At 39.4% G+C, this 13,613-nt stretch overlaps 1 pseudogene; it reads right to left on the bottom strand.

Annotated features, from left to right (window-relative positions):
• The window catches only part of LOC119995536, a 198,402-nt pseudogene that overhangs the window by 83,586 nt on the left and 101,203 nt on the right, over window positions 1–13,613 (bottom strand).

Genomic DNA, 13,613 nt, shown 5'->3' with positions numbered 1-13,613 from the left:
GGGTGCTTTCACTTAAGCTCAAGGTGTTATTTATCCCAAAATCACCTCACCTTACCTACTTGAAAATCCTACCCGTGAATGTGTGATTGTTGTTATTGAAAGTTCTTCACTTAAATAGCTTAGTGCTAGTTGTGAGAACCTTGGCTAAAAAACCCATTGAGAAAGTCCCTTTGTTAGGGCATATTACAAACATTGAAGTTTGAGGGAGTTCTTAGAAACCCTTGGTTGTAAAGTTTGAAGATTGTCTTGAAATCTTCAGTTTCAAGGGTGACCTAAAAACCCTTGTGAGTTTTGTGGAGCTCTTGAGAAAACCACATCCTTAGTGGAGGTTGAAAATCCTAGGTTGGTGAACCTAGGTAGTAGACGTAGGAGAAGGGTCTCCGAACTACTATAAATCGTTGTGTCAATTTTTGTTCATTGCATTGTTTGCATGTTGATTGACTAAGTGTTTAATTGTTTCCTAAACTATTTTGGTCATTGCAAGACCATGCATTAAAACTGATTTTCTGCCCTTGTGTGTTGATAATTTGCTTGAGGTTGATAATTGCATTAGTGGTGGTTTCTTTGTTAATTGTCATTAATTTGTTTAAATTGAAAAAGGGATTCCAATTGGAATTTGGGGACACAATTCACCCCCCCTCTTGTGTTAAACTCGATCCGTCATAATTAACTATCTAATAAACTGTTATTTGTCTGGCACAACAAAAATTTATCTCAACGTCTATCGGAGTCACCATGTTGTCCACGTTGAGCCATGTCTAACCCTTACCACCACGTTGTTGTTTTTTTACCCCGCATCTCCACCAAAACGTAACACCCCCCCCCGGATTTCCATATATATATATAAAAGTATTAAATCATATTTTAAAAATGCAAAAGTACATTTCAAATATCCTATTGTCTCCATATGGACAACTCTAAAAGCGATACTCATTGATTTTTAGAAGGGCGGAATGCCCTCAATATGCTAATCATCGGAAAATATATTTTAAAACATAAAAATAATACTTTAACATAAAAAATAAGGATAAATTAGTAAATTAAATTAATTCTTTTTCCTTTTTTTTAACCCTTACATGGTATTTACTAATTTATCCTTATTTTTTATGTTTAGATAATATGTATAAGGGTAAAATAGGTTTTAACTTATAAATAGCTTAATTAATCATTCATTCATTCACTCCAAATGATCCCATTTTTGGGAGGAAATACTTTAGAAAAATCTAATGAAACTTTTCCCTAAATTCTCTTCAAATCACTTGATGTGAATTATTCGCAAGCGTACAAGTCGTACAAGCAATAAAGAGTGAATAGAGTATCGTTCCTACGAAGATATATTGACAATTTCAATTCAATGTCAATCCAAGTAATTATCACACTAAGATGGAAATGTGAATTGTTGGTTGTATTTTATCTAAAGCTAAACAAGTAATTAAGAGATCACTAAGTAAATGACAATTTGAGTAAATAGCCAAACAACAAACAAGAAATTGAGTTTTCAAGAGAAGTAAACACTAGGGTTCCTAATATCACCACCTCTTATCCAATTGAATTCCATTGATTCATTAATTCCCAATTCTCAATTTAATTGTTAACAATCGATTCCCCAACCTATTCAATGTTCTATTCCTAGATACGCCGAAAGTGTTTTCCATATAAATCCCTGCTATTCCTAACACTAGGATTAATATATTGAAAACCTGTTAAGAACAATGGAAATCATTTAACGATTGCATAAGTCATAAACCTATATTCCTATGGTTCATGCAACCTATGTTCTCTATGGACTCTTGCAACTCTAGGCATATCCTTCTGGTCTCCACCTAGGCTCAAAATCATCCAAATGGTGATCAAGCATTTGAAAGCAATAAGCACGTCCACAGAGAATCAACAATAAAAAGAAAGATTCAAGAATAATAAACCGATTTCATTCAATCTTCAAAGAGGGGTTCCATTAGGACCCTTAGTTAGAGGATTAGTTCCTCATAACCAAGGAATACAAATGAAGATCCAAAATAGCAGTCATTAAATACAAGAACAATGAAGAAATAAAGAGAAACCCCTGGATCCCCTTGCTCAAACTTCAATGGCTGCTGTAGACAAGTCTCCAAAATCCTTGATTTTGCTTCCAAAGTCCAAAAGTCCCTAAAACCCTAAAAATCTATGCTTTTATACGCCCAAAAACCCTAAAGTCATTTTTTTAACAAGTCTGTGTCGTTTTGAATTGGACCCACTTGATTTGAGGGTAAGTTCGGGCATGTAGAAATCTTCAGAATCGTGAATTGGAACTGGCCGATCGATCGGAATTGGAGACCGATCGATAGGAATTTGTCTCTGGCCATTTCCAGCTCAAGGTTGTCAGATCGATCGGACTATTGATCGATCAATCGGATTTCTGTTCTGATTCCAAATTTCATCCTTTTCTATCCATTTATGCTCCGGCACCTGAAATAAGCAAATAATAACTGTTTAGGCAGAATTAATTCCGAAACTACTCTAAACAAAGCAAGATTACATGTAAAAGGATGTACAATTATATGTAAATAATTGGCACATCAAACACCCACATACTTAATCTTTACTCGTCCTCGAGCAACTCTAGAATCAAGAGGAAAGGAATTTTTTTTTTACCTACAACTTTCCCACAATCTCAAGACTGAAAGTAGTTCAAAGACAAAAGAGAATCATCAACGAAAATGTAGCTCTGTAATCTTTTATAAAATGCCAAGTAGCCTTAGGATCATATATCAAACTCAAACAGAAAACACCGCACATTACAAAGCTCTTAGCTTCAACTTCAAGCCTCACAGATATTCACTCACAAGCAAAATCACACTGAAGTAGCTAAGTGTTTCTCTCAAGTGCATGTGGGCAGAATAATGTAAACAAGAATTCAGAATTCCCACATGCAATAATTCAATGGAAGCTTAAGAAACAAATTAAATGATCTCATGAATGGATGTCACTTAACCATGCAATTGACCTACATCCTTATTCACAAACTTGTGTTCAAACCAGGGTATTCTCAAAAGCAAGTGGGACTTTTTAAGCTTGTAATGTAGGGTGAAGGTTAGATGAGAGGGCAAAGGGTACAAAATTTTGAATAAGTGGAGAAACATTATATTTAGAAATATCATTCAAACTTTTCCACTACTTCACTATCTTTTCATTTCTCCATCATTTTCTTTCCCTCACAATCAAATTTACAATGTAAGACCAAATGCAAATGCACTTTTATTTCATTCTCATTAGAATTTTTTTTTTTCAAGAACAATTGCCTGCTCTGTTTTACAATATTTCCAATTTCCCACCGATCAACACCCCCAATTTCTTCCAAAAGAGAACCACAACATGCATCCACACTCCCTCAATGTCCAATAAATTGAGCATATACCATTCCAACTCCTCATTTTAAGATAAACAACTCTTTCTCCACAATGATAATAAGAAGGAAAATGGTTATGAACAAAAGGCTAGTGTTTGGCTTCAAATAAGGGTGCAATGGATAACATGTAAAAGATATGGTGCGAAAGGTATTTATCTATCCAAAAATGGCCTTACTCTCATCTTTCAAGAACACTATTGAATTTCCCACAACAACGTGATTAGGATGTAATGTCATGCAATGAATACTTAGCAAGCAACCAAAATGAAGGATAATGAGATCAAACAAATATTATAGTGAGCGGAACAAAAACAGTAGAGTTGATTTTCATCACTCATTTAGAAACGAATGGCTCAAAAACTCACATTGGTTCAAGTCTCCACAATTTGCTAAGTAATGGATGTGCAACTACCGAAAGGTTTTCAATTTGATCCTTTGGCCACAGGTTTACTTTGAACAACAACATCAATTTCTAAGCCACAATTAATCAATTCATCTCCAATGCAATGAACACATCAATAGTAAGCATCGTAGAAAGGGAAAAGCAATACTAAAATTTTAAAAGAAAAGTTACACTGCCATAAAATTCAAGAGTTCCAAATGAAAGGAAAAATAAAAGGAAAACACAATAAAAGGAAAAGTTTGCTTCCCACCCCCACACTAGATATGAACACTGTCCTCAGTGTTTCAAACTGTAAATACGAAGTAGGGAACAAAACAACCTGGGTGATCTCAAATAGAACGCCGCTTAGATGGAAGAGGAGCAATGGTAGGCTCAAAAGTAGTAGGTGCAGGAGCAGCAGTAGCCGGCGCTGATGTAGACTGCATGGACAACTGGCGCAAAAGATGTATCATCTCAGACTGCTGAGCACGAATAGCAGCCAGCTGGTCACGGGTCTCCATCTGACACAACTCAATGGCATCCAACCGCTCCTCAATAGGACGAGTAGGAGGGGGATCAACAGAACTAGACGGAGCACTGGGATCTACTGGCTCAGCATCAGTATCATCAACTGGAGGAAGATGACCTGTTTACAGATTCCAATAGTCTCGGGAAAGATTAGAAACAAGAGTATCAACATCATCGGTCTCTGGTAGCTGGTGGCCTAAATGGCGGAGTAGACGAGTTATCAACCGTGGAAAGAATAATCGCAGCTTCTTCCCCTTACGTACCTCCGTCGCGCACTACAACATGGCTCGTACAAAGTAGGCTCCCACATCAAACCAACACTCCTGGTGGAAGTAGTAAAGTAACTCCAAAGCGGGGCCGTGCCTCTCAGATTTATGGCCATGTGGCCATAAATTCTTCTTCACCAAGCTGTCAATAACCCAAAGGCGAGAGGGAATAGAGCCTCGAGTTGCCGCATGCCGATTCTTCTGACGGACCTTCGGATCTGGTACCAAAGTGTGGAACATAGTGGTATGGTCTACCTCTATCGGGGGCCTACGAGAAGATCCTCAGAGTAAGCAGCTGGATAGTCAAGAGCAGCACAGATATATATAGTGGTGAAAGTATAGGAAACTGCTCCCCGATCGACCTTTGGCACGCTCACACTATAGCGGGCAGGACAGTACTCGCCTATAGCTGGATCCATCTCGTGCAAAGTACTGAAAAAAAAACACAGATTAAGGCTGACTACACATCGAGCATGAAATATTGGTAGCCCAAGCATTCAGCAGCTGGCTCATAATGTCACAGTGTACCCTCCAATCACTCTCAATGTGGGCTGAAGCAAAGTTATCCTCAGAAGGCCGTGGCGGCGGAGGAGCCACAGTTTTCTTTTTAGTGCCACGCGCTCGCTTGGGTGAAGGCGGTGGTGTAGTAGAGCCGGATGCCTCTACTGCCTTGCGACGTCCCATTCTACAAAAGACGAAGACAAATAAGAGCATAACTCAAAAATATATAGAAAACAAAGACAACAAGTTCCGACACATTTAGCATGTTCAAATCAACCACCAACACTCTAAAATCAAGTCCCCAAAAACACCCAAATCACCTAGATTTTCAGCACATCACCCAGCCCTATACCTCACGCAATAGCATTTTTGAGCAAAAAATCAAAATTTGGCAAATTAGCACCAAATTCATGCAATGCACAACCCAACAAGATATATATATATATATATAATGGAAATATGGAGGTGAGCGCATTTTATCAAACATGTTGTGTGCACACTTCACAAAGTTCAAGAAACAACTTAAAACTGCCATGGTCCCCTCTGTATTGTAGAGGATATGGATCTAGAAATCACAAATAGCAATTTACACACTTCTAAGCAATTCTTTACCAACCTACACCACCAAATTCTAAACAATGCACCCAGGGTGGCACACTATCTCAAAATTGAAAACCAAAAAGGAGTAAAAGCATCATACCTGGGATGTAGGCTAACCAAAATGAGGAAATTGAGTAGGTGTAAGTGGAATTGAAAAAGAATGGAGGAAACTGGGTGAGGGACTGTCGCGCGTGAGAGAGAGAAAAGAGAAAGAACAAAGAGGGGAAAATGGGGCGTTGCGCGGGCTGGGTTCTTTTAAAACCCTAACCCACGCGTCCGATCGATCGGTATTCAACCCGATCGATTGGTTTTCACCTTGGGTCATTTTTTTTTTTACTCACCTGGTCCGATCGATTGGTTTTATCACAGCAGGTAGGTTGTTGGTGGCTTAGTTGGTGGCTTATGGTGCATTTGGCCCTATGTTAAAGGGTGTGTGAGATCGGGGGGTCAAGTCTCACCACCAACAACCTTCCTGGGGAAAAGGAGATGGGTTGGGGGTAGCGACCCATGGGCCCGGCTCGGAGATGGGCCGTTACAGATCGGATTTTGCCTCTGTCTCATTTTCTCACAACTGCATGTCTTGCACCAAAACACTTCATAACCAACCCAGGTAGTTTTCAAAACAATCGAAACATATATGTACATAAAAATAAAGCAATTTAAAAGAAAGTAGGGAACGAAGTTACCTCGGTTGGGTTGCCTCCCAACAAGCGCCTAGTTTATAGTCGATGGCTCGACTTTTTGCTTGTTCATTGTTGTGGATCTTGGAGAGGAAGAGTGACATTCCTTCCAGAAAATTCAGCTTTATAGTAGGGCTTCAATCTCTGCCCGTTCACTTTGAATGAAGTCCCCATTGCTCCATGCTTAATCTAAACGACTCCGTGAGGGAATACCGTGGTAACAAGAAAAGGACCCTACCATCTTGATTTGAGCTTGCCCGGAAATAGATGGAGTCTTGAATTGAATAACACTTGTTGCCCCACCTTGAACTCCTTCCGAACAATATGACTATCATGTCATTTCTTGGTCCGCTCCTTATAAATTTTTGCATTCTCATAAGCATCAAGGTGGATATCATCTAGCTCATTCAATTGCAAAACACGTTGCTCTCCCGCACTAGCCATGTCAAAATTCAGAAATTTAATAGCCCAAAAGGCTTTGTGCTCCAACTCAACCGGGAGGTGACAAGCTTTTCCAAATACCAAGTGGAAAGGGGACATGCCAATAGGAGTTTTAAAAGCTGTACGGTAAGCGCACAAGGCATCATCTAACTTCAAAGACCAATCCTTCCTTGACGCATTCACCGTTTTTTCAAGAATTTTCTTCAACTCCTTATTAGAAATCTCCACTTGGCCACTTGTTTGAGGATGATAAGGAGTTGCCACCTTGTGACTAATGCCATATTTGGCAAGCAAAGAATTGAATTGCCAGTTACAAAAATGGGTACCCCTATCACTAATAATTGCCCTTGGGGTGCCAAATCTTGTAAAAATATTCTTCTTCAAAAACTTCACAACCCCTTTTGAATCATTGGTGGGTAACGCCATGGCCTCCACCCATTTGGAAACATAGTCAACAGCCACAAGGATGTAGTGATTTCCCAAGGAGTTAGGGAATGGCCCCATAAAATCTATGCCCCACACATCAAAAAGCTCCACCTCAAGGATATTGGTTAAGGGCATTTGATTTCTATTTGAAATGGTCCTCGTGCGTTGACATTCATCACATGCTAGAACAAATGAATGGGCATCCTTAAACAAAGTAGGCCAATGGAAACCGGATTGCAAGACTTTAGCGGTGGTCTTGTTACCCCCAAAATGACCACCACATGGAAATGAGTGGCACTGTCTCAAGAAACTAATTATCTCTTCCTCTGGGACACACCTACGAATAACTTGGTCCGCACAATGCTTCCACAAGAAAGGTTCTTCCCAATAATAAAAACGAACAAGATGAAGGAATATCTTTCATTGATGGTGAGATAAGTCCAGAGGAAGAATCTCCTTGGCCAAAAAATTCACAAAATCAGCATACCAAGGAGTTGGAGAGGAATGAATAGCAAACAATTGTTCATCTGGGAATGTTTCTTTGATAGGAATATTGGCTTCTTCTCGGCCCCCAATAATCTAGACAAATGGTCCGCTACCACATTCTCGGATCCCATTTTATCCCGAATTTCCAAGTCAAATTCTTGTAAAAGAAGAATCCATCGAATCAACCTTGGCTTGGCTTCCTTTTTCGTCAATCAATAACGCAAGGCTGCATGATCGGTATAAACAATGACTTTGGAACCAATCAAGTATGATCGAAACCTGTCAAGGGCAAAGACAACCGCCAAGAGTTCTTTCTCCGTTGTTGTGTAGTTAAGTTGAGCATCATTGAGAGTGCGGCTAGCATAGTAAATTACATGCAGAATTTTGTTCTTCCTTTGACCAAGAACCGCTCCCATAGCATAAGCACTAGCATCACACATGAGCTCAAATGGAATATTCCAATCCGGAGAAGTGATGATAGGGGCTGTAGGAAGTCTTTCCTTGAGAGTAGTATAAGCTTCCAAGCATTCCTTGGTGAAATGAAACTTGACATCTTTCAACAATAGCTCACACAAAGGCTTTGTGATTTTGGAAAAATCCTTGATGAAACACCTATAGAAACCCGCATGCCCCAATAAGCTTCTCACCTCTTTAACCGAAGTTGGTGGAGGGAGTTTCTCAATAGTTTCAATTTTAGCTCTCCCTACTTCAATGCCCTTTTGTGAAATTCGGTGACCCAAGACTATCCCTTCTTGCACCATGAAATGACATTTCTCCCAATTAAGTACTAGATTGGTTTCTTCACATCTTTGAAGCACCATGGATAAAATTTTCAAACAAGAATCAAATGATGAACTAAAAACAGAGAAGTCATCCATAAATACCTCAATTGTGCGCTCCACCATATCACTGAAAATTCTCATCATACACCTTTGAAAAGTGGCCGATGCATTACATAAGCCGAAGGGCATCCTTTTATAAGCAAAAGTGCCAAAAGGACAAGTGAAGGTAGTCTTTTCTTGGTCTTTCGGAGCAATGGGGATTTGATTGTACCCCGAATAACCATCCAAGAAGCAATAATAAGAGTGCCCCGCAAGCCTCTCTAGCATTTGATCAATAAAAGGCAAAGGAAAGTGATCCTTCCTAGTGACATTGTTGAGCTTCCTATAGTCAATGCAAACTCTCCAACCGGTAGTAGTCCGGGTGGGAATCAATTCATTCTTCTCATTTTTCACCACCATGATTCAACCCTTTTTGGGGACAACTTGCACCGGACTTACCCGTGAACTATCTGAAATGGGGTAAATAATTCCTGCATCAAGAAGTTTTAAAATTTCAACTTTCACCACATCTTTCATATTGGGATTTAGTCGGCGTTGATGTTCCACCGAAGAATTGTAGTCCTCCTCCATTAAAATACGGTGCATGCACATAGCAGGGCTAATTCCCTGAATATCCGCTATTGTCCACCCCAAAGCCATTTTGTGCTCTCTCAACACTCTTAAAAGCTTGTCCTCTTCCTCCGGATTCAAATTCGAAGAAATAATAACCGATAGAGTATTAGAACTACCCAAGTAAGCATATCGAAGATGGGATGGGAGAGGTTTCAATGTAAGTGTAGGAGCTTCCACAATTCTTGGTTGTGGTCTAGAAGGTAAGACACCAAGAGGTTCAAATTTCTGGAACCTTTTCTGTTTAGACTCTTTCATAGATTCTAAGCAATGCATGAACTCCACCACATCATCATCACCACACTCTAGAGGATCCTCATTCACCAAACAAGACTCAAGAGGGTCTTGGCAATAATTTATGGCATAAGTGTGAGTCAAGATATGATCCACCGTGTCTATGCGAAAACAAGATTCACCGTCTTCCAGGTATTTAGTGGTTTCAAACACTTTGAATGTGACTTGGTCATCCGCAATTCTCAACACCAAAGTCCTTTTTTCCACATCAATGAGAGTTCTCCCTGTACGCAAGAATGGTCTCCCCAAAATAATTGGAGTATTAGAATCCTCCTCCCTATCGAGAATAACGAAATCCATTGGAAAAACCAATTTATCCACCTTGACAAGAACATCCTCAATGATACCACGGGGATATTTAATAGATCGATCCGCCATAACAAGAGACATTGTAGTGGGGCTGATTTCATACAAACCAATGAGCTTCGCTATTGATAGTGGCATTAAATTAATACTCGCTCCCAAATCACATAGTGCCCTTTCAATCAATGTACTACCAATGGTACAAGGAACGGTGAAACTTTTCGGATCTTTCTTTTTAATTGGAAGTTTTTGCTGCACTATCGCGTTGCACTTCTCCGTCAATTGGACACTCTCATAGTCCTTCATCTTCCATTTCTTAGAAAGAATTTCCTTCATAAACTTTACATAGCTAGGCATTTGCTCCAAAGCCTCTACAAAAGGTATGTTTATCTGCAACTTCTTGAACACCTCAAAGAATTTTGAGAATTGAGATTCCTTCTTAGTGTTTTTCAACCTTTGTGGAAAGGGAATTGGAGGTATATATGCTTTAACTGGAGGTGTTGGCAGTAACTATCAGGCCAATCCAACTCAACTGTAAACCGGGGTTGCATGGTCCTGCTCTGGTGCAACTTTTCAGAGTTTTCAGCTTGATCTGCAGTGGTCCGTTCCATCGGGGCTTGGGCCGATCGATTGGAATTTCTCTCTGCCTCTATTTCAGTTTCAGCTGGAATGGGGGTCCGATCGGTCGGGGATGATGTCTGATTGATCAAAATTTCTCTCTGTGACTCTCAGCTGTGTTTTCCTGTAATTCTGTATTTTTCAATTTTTTCATTTTTTCATCATCTAGATCTGCAGTAGTTTTCACTAGATTCCCATTCCGAAGAGTAATAGCATAACAATTATCTTTCCCTTTCGGATTGACTTCCGTTTGGCTAGAGAGTCCCCCTTTTTCTCTAGATGATAAAGTATTAGCTAATTGCCCCACTTGTATCTCAAGATTTCTAATGGAAGCCCCTTGATTCTGAATCAACGATGCTTGAGTTTGTAATGCTGAATCGGTCTTGCTAATGAAGTTGTTTGTGTTATTGTCTAATGCCTCCATACTCCCGGCCATCTTGGCAAACATTTCATCAATGTCCCTCTTCTTCTCTTGGGGCTGAATTTGTTGAGGGGAAGGGTTTTACACATTCTGATTATTGCTCCAAGAAAAGTTGGGATGATTCCTAAACCACGGATTGTAGAAATTTGAGTATGGATCATTTCTTGGCCAATTGTAGTGCCCACCTCCAATAGCATTAGCTTGCTCACTTTGAGAAGATGATGCATTAGTAATCAAGCATTCTCCGGTTTGATGGCTAGCACCATAATAATCACAAGACACTATAGACATCCCTTGGACCGCATATACTCCTTGAGGAGAATTCATCGTTAAAGCATCAATCTTTTTAGCCATAGCGGCCAAGGTGGTCATCACGTCGGCATCTCTTGGAGTGCCTTGCCTTTGTGGTAGCCTCCCCGTAGGCAAAGAAGTATTTGTCTTGGCAACCTTTTCAAGCAAAGATCGGGCCTCCTCTTGAGATTTAGTCATAAAAGAACCACCCGCGGCTGCATCTAACATTTGCCTCGTTGACATACTCAATCCGGAATAAAAGGCTTGATAAACAATCCACTCCGTAAGTCCATGATTAGGACAACTTCTCAAGATAGCCTTGAACCTTTCCCACGCTTTATGGAAAGATTCAAGATCAAATTGGGAAAAAGTCATGATATCATTCCATATTTGAACCGCTTTCGCAAGAGGGAAAAATTTAGATAGAAATTGCTCCGGAAGCTCATCCCATGTAGTGATGGAATTGGGAGGGAGTGACATCAACCATGCTTTAGCTTTATCCCTCAAAGAGAATTGAAATAACCTCAAGAGAATTGCATCACGTAAAGCACCATGAATATCAAATGTAGCGCAAATGTGCAAGAATGAAGCAATGTGCACATTTGGCTCTTTGTGAGAAAAACCATGGAACACAATGGAGTTGGAGATCATGGTGATAATAGCCGGCTTGATCTCAAAATGAGTGGAGTTGATAGGTAGATACCGGATACTAGAAGGAGTGGTATCCCAAGTTGGTCGAGCGCATTCCTCCAAAGAACGAGGGTCAAATTGCCTTGGTGGCCCATCTACCTCATTAGCTCCATTTCCACCATTTGCATTATTAACACCTCCACCATTATCATTTCTCTCATTCAAACCATTGCCACCAACGGGCCCCACACCATTCCTTCCATCCAAATTGTCTCTCATGCCTTCAATAAGCATACGAAAAGTCCTCTCAATCTCTGGATCCAAACCAATCAAATTCGAGCTAAGAGCACGTCTTCCTAAGCTCATACAAGAGAAAGAATTTCTGCAAAAAATTAAAAACCAAATTAGTACAAAAATAACCTAAATTGACACAAAAATAAAATTACCTCAATCCCCAACTGTGGCGCCAAAAACTTGATGTGAATTATTCGCAAGCTTACAAATCGCACAAGCAATAAAGAGTGAATAGAGTATCGTTCCCACGAAGATATATTGGCAATTTCAATTCAATGTCAATCCAAGTAATTATCACACTAAGATGGAAATACGAATTGTTGGTTGTGTTTTATCTAAAGCTAAACAATTAATTAAGAGATCACTAAGTAAATGATAATTTGAGTAAATAGCCAAACAACAAACAAGAAATTGAGTTTTCAAGAGAAGTAAACACTAGGGTTCCTAATATCACCACCTCTTATCCAACTGAATTCCATTGTTTCATTAATTCTCAATTCTCAATTTAATTGTTGACAATCGATCCCCAACCTATACAATGTTCTATTCCTAGATACGCCGAAGTGTTTTCCATATAAATCCCTACTGTTCCTAACACTCGGATTAATATATTGAAAACCCGTTAAGAACAATGGAAATCATTTAACGATTGCATAAGTCATAAACCTATATTTCTATGGTTCATGCAACCTATGTTCTCTCTGGACTCTTGCAACCCTAGGCATATCCTTCCGGTCTCCACCTAGGCTCAAAATCATCCAAATGGTGATCAAGCATTTGAAAGCAATAAGCACATCCACAAAGAATCAACAATAAAAAAAGAGATTCAAGAATAATAAACCGATTTCATTCAATCTTCAAAGAGGGGTTCCATTAGGACCCCTAGTTAGAGGATTAGTTCCTCATAACCAAGGAATACAAATTAAGATCCAAAATAGCAGTCATTAAATACAAGAACAAGGAAGAAATAAAGAGAAACCCTTGGATCCCCTTGCTCAAACTTCAATGGCTGCTATAGACAAGTCTCCAAAACCCTTGATTTTGCTTCCAAAGTCCAAAAGTCCCTAAAACCCTAAAAATCTATGTTTTTATACTCCCAAAAACCCTAAAGTTGTTTTTCTAACAAGTCTGTGTCGTTTTGAATTGGACCCACTTGATTTGAGGGTAAGTTCGGGCATGTAGAAATCTTCAAAATCGTGAATTGGAACGGACTGATCGATCGGAATTGGACACCGATCGATCAAAATTTGTCTTTGGCCATTTCCAGCTCAAGGTTGTCCGATCAATCGGACTATTGGCTAATCAATCGGATTTCTGTTTTGACTCCAAATTTCATCATTTTCTATCCATTTATGCCCCGACACCTGAAATAAGCAAATAACAACTCTTTAGGCAGAATTATTTCCAAAACTACTCTAAACAAAGCAAGATTACATGTAAAAGGATGTAAAATTATATGTAAATAATTGGCACATCATCACTCCCCTTAATTTTTTAAAACCTTTCCAAACAAAGAAATTGGAAGGAAACTCTCTTTGAGAAGGATTAAAATCATCTTGAGAGAGAGCAACTATCACCACAAGCCTTTCTAGATCTAAACCAAAGATTTTTGCATG

This window comes from Tripterygium wilfordii, chromosome 3 (assembly GCF_013401445.1).
Source record: "Tripterygium wilfordii isolate XIE 37 chromosome 3, ASM1340144v1, whole genome shotgun sequence".
Lineage (NCBI taxonomy): Eukaryota > Viridiplantae > Streptophyta > Magnoliopsida > Celastrales > Celastraceae > Tripterygium > Tripterygium wilfordii.
Note: the sequence above shows the minus strand (reverse complement) of the source record. Positions and strands in the feature narration are given on the sequence as shown.